The sequence below is a fragment of the Odocoileus virginianus genome, unplaced genomic scaffold (genome assembly GCF_023699985.2).
Source record: "Odocoileus virginianus isolate 20LAN1187 ecotype Illinois unplaced genomic scaffold, Ovbor_1.2 Unplaced_Scaffold_9, whole genome shotgun sequence".
NCBI lineage: Eukaryota > Metazoa > Chordata > Mammalia > Artiodactyla > Cervidae > Odocoileus > Odocoileus virginianus.
In genome coordinates, this window is record NW_027224271.1 from 1,937,291 (window position 1) to 1,945,509 (window position 8,219).

Genomic DNA, 8,219 nt, shown 5'->3' on the forward strand with positions numbered 1-8,219 from the left:
TGCCAGGCTTCCCTTCCTTCACTGTCTCCTAGAGTTTGCTCAGAATAATGTCTGTTGAGTCGGAGATGCTATCTAACCATCTCATCCTCTGACACCCTCTTCTTTTGCCTTCAATCTTTCCCAGAGTCTTTGGTAATGAGTTGGCTCCTTACATCAAGTGGCCAAAGTATTGGAGCTCCAGTTTCAGTATCAGTCCTTCCAATGAATATTCAGAGCTGATTTCCTTTTGGATTGACTGATTTGATCTCCTTGCAGCCCAAGGACTCTCAAGAGTATTCTCCAGCATCACAGTTTGAAAACATCAGTTCTTCAGTGCTCAGCCTTCTTTATGGTCCAACTCTCACATCCATACATGACTACTGGAAAAACCATAGCTTTGACTATACAGACCTTTGTTGGCAAAGTAATATCTCTGCTTTGTAAATCGTTATGTAAGTTTGTCATAGCTTTTTTTCCAAGGAACAAGTGTCTTTTAATTTTATGCCTGCAGTCACCATCAGCAGTGATTTTGGGACCCAAGAAAATAAAATCCATCACTACTTCCCAAAGAGCAATAAAATATACTGTTGTTTTTTAATACCCCATTCATGTGATGTGCCCTCACCAAGGAAAATTTTTCATTTGTCCAAGTATGGTACATGACTCAAGTATGTTCCATATTCTCTGACTAGCAACAACCGAGCAAATCAGTATCTCTGTCTGAAAATCTAATGGCAAAATATCATTTCTTATTATGTATTTATTTAATGCTTTTTTGGGGAAAAAGCCTTTATAGCACCACTGATTGCCCACTCCAGGAAAAAAAAAATTCATCTGAAAAATGACCTACGTTTTCAAGAGTTATTACAGAAAACACATTAACTGACTAGGCATTATGTGAGCTAAGTTTCTTTCATTCAATGTTACTCACATTAGTAACTCTAAATAGTATGTCTTTTTGACAAGGCCTAGGATTGTAACTCAACCCTCTAAAGGGTCTCCCCAGTTTCAGTCAATAGCTACTTCTTTCAGTAAAGGATGCTGTTCTTTATTGGAGAAGAACTAAATCATATCTGGGGTTTTCATAACTTTTCTTTCTTGTTAGAACTTTTAAAAATATTTAATCACACGCAATGTAGCAAAGATCACAGATATCAAGTCTTTAAACCTACTGGGCTCTATTTACAAATAAACCACATCAACTCATTTGTCTGAAGGCACTACCTCTGGTCACACTCTCCATCCTTACTGAAAGAGTTTTAAGATTGTTAAATAAAAATATATGATGCCCGGCTCAATTTGCATTTCAGATAAACAAATAATGGGACACACAATAATTGGGTGTAATACTTGGGACAGACTTTTACTAAAAAGTTATTTGTGGCTTTGTTTGTTTGTTTGTTTTTTTCTTTTTTGCCACACCTCAAGGTACATGGAATCTTAGTTCCCCCACCATGGATTAAACCCACAGCCCCTGCACTGGAAGCACAGTCTTAACTACTGGTCTACCAGGGAAGTCACAAAAGGTATTTATTATTTTCCTGAAAGTCACATTTAAGTAAGTACAATATATTTTATCTATCAGCCTTATTACTAGACAAGACATCTGCTCAAAGGGACTTCCTTTGTCATCAAGGAATGAAGGATCTGCCTTCCAATGCAGGGGACATGGGTTTGATCCTGGCCAGGGAGCTAAGATCCCAGCTGCTGCAGGGCAACTGAGCCTGAGTGTTGCACCTAGAGAGAAGACCCTGTGCACCACAACAGAGACCTAGTAGAGCTAAAAAAAAAAAAGACACCTACCAAAGAATTACATTCTAGCTCTCACACAACCTCAATTATTGCTCACATCCCTCCCAAGAAGCATTTAATCCCTAAGCACCAGGGGTTCTTTAAGTATGTGATTTGCTTAACACACATGTACAGGAACATGTAGATCACTGACTATCCTGGGACTACAGGATAAATAAATCCCATCCCCCAGCCTAGCAGAGCATACCCTCCAGAGAAGAAGGCAGACATGGAAACAAATACTGATAAAACATTGCACTGAGAATAGCAGCATCAACAGATTCTGTGGGAAGCACGGAAGGAAAGAAGTACATAACAAATTATTTCTGAAACCATAACTAAGATTTTCCGAGTTTACAAAAGTCTGTAATAGAGAAACAGATGTGTAGGACATTTCTTTGGATGATATGCATGTTTAATTGTTAAAGCACCTCTTTGAATCTTTAAATGCTGGGATACTGCTGGAAAACCCAGGCCCTTGACTGAAGAAAATGACATTCGCCTGTGTTAAAGACAGATGGTTAGGGCCTCTTTAATCCATGCAATCTATCTAAATATATCTTTATTTTCAGTGTCTATGCACACTGCTGGTTTATGGTCCTTGGTTGGAATGTTAGCCAAGTCATTTTGTGCAAAAAAGGAACTGTGTAGGCTAAAGCTTGGATGAGCTCACTAGAAATTACTTTCTATTTTGGGTCTCTAAGCGACTGTGGTTTGGGGATCATAAAATAAGATGGCTTTGTCTTTGGTCACAGCCTGTGTAAGTTTTACATACAGAAAAAATAGAGGAGGTTGTAGACAATAGCCGGAGAGAAATAGAAAAAGAGCTATGGAAGAAGGGCCTTGGAATTGCTTTTGCTTCTCTCACTGGCCAGCTGGTAGTAAAACCATAAATTGATCAATCCCTACTTCCACAGGAAAATAACCTGATTATCATTTATCTAGAGAGTTTGAATTAGACTTCCGGTTGCGGTACTGGACAAAGAAAGATAAGCTAAGATAATCTATCAACTACTGATCAAAAGATTTCAGCACAACAAATGCTAAAATTATCACAATGTACAGGTTTAAATCCAGTTGTTTCATTTTTTTCCTTTGCAATAACATGGATCATGTTGTATAATTAATAATTGATATTCATAAAGTTTCTACTATGAGTTGGGGGTCTAGATTGCATCATTTTCATCAAGTACAGTTAATGGAGTCAAAATAAGCTTCATCATGATTCATTCTACAGAACAAAAGAGTTGCTATACTAAATCAGTAAGTCTCTCTCCTGCACTTGAGCACACTCTCCCTCTCTCCCTCCTCCCCTTGCCAATCTCCTTCAATCTTCCTTTGGCACCAACTCCCACCTGCAATGTAGGACATTATTCCTTTAGGGACCCCCAAGTGCTTGCAGACAGTCTGCTCCCAAGCTGCCAAGGAAAAGTCAGTAACTGTGCAACAGATACCAGTATGCCTTGAATGCATGGCAATTCAATGAATGGCATACTAATTTCACATCCAGATATGTCAAGGTCCCCAAAGTCTGTCTCTTTCTCCCTACTGAGACTCAGAAATCAAACTCCAATCTTGATGAGGCTTTCTCCATCAGATCGACACTTGGGACCAGAGGGATGGTTAAGACTGAGTCCGTCACCTGAATTCTAAATTTAAAAAAAATGTTGTGTGTTTTGAAGGAACACTTCTTTGAGTAACATTAAAACTGATATATAGGGAGGTGGGGGGGGATCGGGATGGGGGATACTTGTAAATCCATGGCTGATTCATGTCAATGTATGACAAAACCCACTAAATATTGTAAAGTAATTAGCCTCCAACTAATAAAAATAAATGAAAAAAAAAACTTATATATATATGTGGCCATGGACTCTCATATTCTTTCTGGTACCTTTCTTCTCTATGGATCATATCTATTTTTTTCTTTTCCATACATAAGAATGAGAGAAGCTGCTCAAATATACCGATTATTAATAAAATAACCTCGGAGAGACAAGAGTAAATTTAATTTTTAAATCTTTACTAGTAGTCAAGAAAATATTAATGTATCAGGTTCAATTAATAAATTTGTTCATTCAAATATTTATTTAATGCCCGTGAAACTGCCAGGCAAATTTTAGCATCACAACTGAACAAAACAGAGAAAGCTTATTTACTTAATATCAGCAAACTTAAAAGTCACAAGCCATTGAACTGCAAGTCAGGATTCTAAAACATTGGTTTGCTCTAAAAATCAAATACTTTGATGAGTACAATTTATTAATGTATCTGAGTATCTAAAGTATGCTTGAAATTGACCAGATTAGATAGAAGATATTATCCTATCAAAAAATAAATAAATAAAATAGACCAGAAAAAAAGAAAACTATATGGCTTCTTCAGGAGAAAAGAAGTTGATTAGTTTTACTATATAATGTTGTTTTATGTAGTATCTCTACTAATATTCCTCCCTATACCCTGCTCATAACTGACTAATTACTACAATGATATCTGCAGATTCAACAAATTGCTAATGGAAAATATTCAAGAAAAAAACCCCAGAAAGTCCCCAAAAGCAAAGATTAAATCTGCCATGCACCAGCAACTATTTGTATAGTATGCACACAGTATTTACAAGTCTTGTACACTATTGGTGAGAATGTAAGTTAGTAAAGCCACTACAGAAAACAGTATGAAGGTTCCTCAAAAAACTAAAGATAGAAACACCTTACCACCCAGCAATTCTACTCTGGGGCATGTATCCAGAAAAAATGAAAACACTAATTCGAAAAGACACATGCATCCCAATGTTCATAGCAGCATTACTTACAATAACTAAGATATGGAGACTCAACAAAGATTGGGTGATACACACACACACACACACACACACACACACACACACGGAGGAATTTTATTTGTTTTTAATGTTTTTAATGCCATTTAAAAAAAGGAATGAAATTCTGCCATTTGCAACAATGTGGATGTACCTCAAGGGTATTATGCAAAGTGAAATGATTCAAAGACAAACACTGTTATTACCTATATGTGGAATCTAAAAAAGTAAAACAAATGAATCACTTTAACAAAACAGAGATAGACTCACAGATATAGGAATTAACTAGTTACCAGAAGCAAAAGAGAATGGAGGAGGAGTGAGACAGGGGTAGGAGATTAAGACACAAACTGCCATGGATAAAAGAGATAAGCAACAAAGATACATTATACAGCACAGAGAAATATAGCCATTATTTTGTAATACCTTTAAGTGGAGAATAATTAATAAAAATATTCATTCATTATGCTGCACACCTGAAACTAATACTGTAAATCTTCTATACCACAATAAAAATTTTAAAGACAATTACAGAAAGCTTTAAAGAGCAAAGCTTGAATTTGCCGTGCACCAACAACTATTTTCACAGCATTTACAACCAGTTACATAACATTTAGGTTGTGTTGGGTATTATAAGTAATCTAGACAGGATTTAAAGTAGACAGGAGGGTGTGAGTAGATTAAAATATTATGCTATTTTATATAATGTAGGGGTCTCCAACCTCCCTGTTAGGAACTGGGCCACACAGCAGGTGAGCAAAGGAGGTTTTACCTGTATTTAGCGCTGTTCCCCAATGAGCTTGGGTCATGCTCCCATCTCCCCTTCCTTGGTCCATGAAAAAAGATTGTCTTCTACCAAACAGGTCCCTGGTGCCAAAAAGGCTTGGGACCACTGATATAAGGGACCTGAGCACCTGTGATTTTGGTATATGGTTGGGGGGGGTGGTTGTCCTGGACTCAATCAATGGTGGAAACTGTCCCAGAGGTAGCTTCTGACTCAGGAATTCTCCATAGCATCTTCAACATATTAGCCTTATTATTACTTGCCTCAGCTCGCTAATGACCGCTCTTATACTCTTCATCTTTCACTTGTCATTTCCCTCTTCCCACACTTATGACTTAGGCTTGCAACTGGTCCTTATTGGCTGGACTTAATCTTTAGAGTTAATCACCATATTATGTGTTACTGAACCTTGTTGTTGACTCACTATCATGAGCACAGAATCAATGAACATCAAAGGATCCAGCTCCCCTCCTTCTGCCCTAGAAGATAAAAAATCCTGAGAGGTAATAGTGCAAATATAGTGCAAAAATGGTCCTCTCGAAGGAGATGGCCATCTCAGTGGAATCCCATATCAATGTAGCCAGTGTGAACACAGCACTACAGCCAAGATCCAAAACCCCCAGAAGATTCATTTTCTTTTCATCTGTTATTTCATTTTGTCATTCACTCATTCAGTAAATGCACAGACTACTAGTTATATACCAATGCCAGTGCTATATGATGGAGAGAGGGAACTGGAGTGGATAAAGCATTTCCTCAGGGAACATTCAAGCTAGTAAACACACTTGTAAGTAAATAATTAATATCAGACGTGAAAAGTATTACTGTAGGGGAAATACAGGGGACTCCGGAAGCACAGAAAAAACAAACAAACAAACAAACAACAACAATACTTCAACTAGACTAGAAAAGTCATAGAACGCTTCTCAGAGAAAAGATGGCCCTAGTGGAAATGACATGGGCTATGGGCTAAGAGAGTGGGAAGAAGAGGCACACAGGCCTGGGGTAAGGAGGTGCAGGGAGCTCATGGGGACCAAGACACCTGGTCCCTTCTTTCTGACTGAAGCATAGAGAGCAAGGGAGGAAGTGGTAAGAGATAAGGCTGGAGAATGTGACAGTCACAGATCATGGGACTTGTGGACTATGTGTGCCTCAGTAAGCTCCTAGGCAGGACAGTGACACTATCTAATCGTTTCTGTTTTGTTTTCAACTCTCATAGAGAAAGGATTCAATGAAAGAGGAAGTGAATCTACACTGAGGACAGGGAGACAGATGAGATTAATTCACTCACTGCTCAAAAGGATTAGTTTGGTTGCAATGTGATGCTGAAGACCATTTTTCCTGCTGTCTCACATTAGAGTGGAATGAGTCCACTGAAATGATTCTGTGGATGAAAACCCTCAAAAGCCCTTGAGGAATCTCTGGCCCAAGGAAAAGTTATTCACATCTTAGGCTCTAGAAACCTTCCTGTAAGTAGTGGAGCACAGTCTTCAGTCTTCGGGCATTATCTTCTGTCTTGAAATCTGTCCTTCTCACATTGACCTCTAGACTCCTTTTCCCTGCAGCAATTCCTGTCTATTCTGAATTCAATCTCCCATTAGGTAAAATACCTGCTGTAATGTCTGAAGAAGTTCAGAACAAGCCTCCCTAAAACGTACCACTGTGGCATATACACAATTTTCAGCTAATGGCAATCAGACTTTGTGGGCTCAAAAGAAACTTGTGCCCCTCCCTTAAATACCAAAAAGAATTTCCATTGGGGGCAGATTTTATCTGAGTGACCCATGTGTGTGTGGTGGTGGTGGTTGTTCAGTCGCCAAGTCGCATCTGACTCTTTGCGACCCCAAGGACAGCAGCACTCCAGGCTTCTCCGTCCTTCACCATCTCCCGGAGTTTGATCAAACTCATGTCCATCAAGTTGGTGATGCCATCCAATGGGGAATCATTTAATTACCCAAGATCCTCTCTTCTTATTGTCCTGTCCTCAGATGCCCCAGGCCCCTATCTCATTCCTTGGTTTAGGATGGCAATTACACCTCATTTTATCTTTCTGTCTTTGAACTGCTCATGTATATGGGGATCCTGTACATATGAGTTTTAATTTGATTTCCTCCTATTAATCTGTCTCATGTCTATTTAGTTATTAGACCAGGTGAAAGAACCTTTCAAGGGTAGAGGAAAATGACTTCAACCCAGTGCCTGATGATGATGATAACCCATGCCACATCCCAGGTTGAGCCTTGACCTGGTCCCCAACACAAGTTAATGAGTCTGAGAAACACAAGCCCCATGAATACAAAACCTCTGAGTTGGTTTGAGGTATGAAATCACCAACAGGGAATACGAAAGCAAAGGATGAAGTGTTAACATAAAAAAAATAGCACCTGTTTGGAAGACAAAGAGGGGCGATCACCTTAAGATTCACTGTTAATTACTTACAACAGGAGAGAGTAAGCTGGGGTGCCAGTTGTCCCTCAGCTAAAGAAACACAGATGTTTCAATGAAAGGTCTCTTAGGAACAAGAACAACAACAACAATAAAATCAGGCCTGCCATTTTGATTGGCTCAAGGAAAAAAATGTGGAAGGAATACTGGGATTCCATAATGTCGCTTATTTCTACCATTGATTCCAAAACAATAAACTTAAATGAGGTAAAAATTGGCACAGACATTTAAAAGTATTTCCGAAAGGTATATCTCATTTTATTTAACTCATGACCACATAGTCTATCCTTGTTCAGAGTTGCCTTATTTAACGATTAAGAGGAATTGATGTTTAACAAAACACAATATTGTGGGCACTGACTTTGTATCTTTCATGAATATGCTATTGAAGTATGTTTTGCA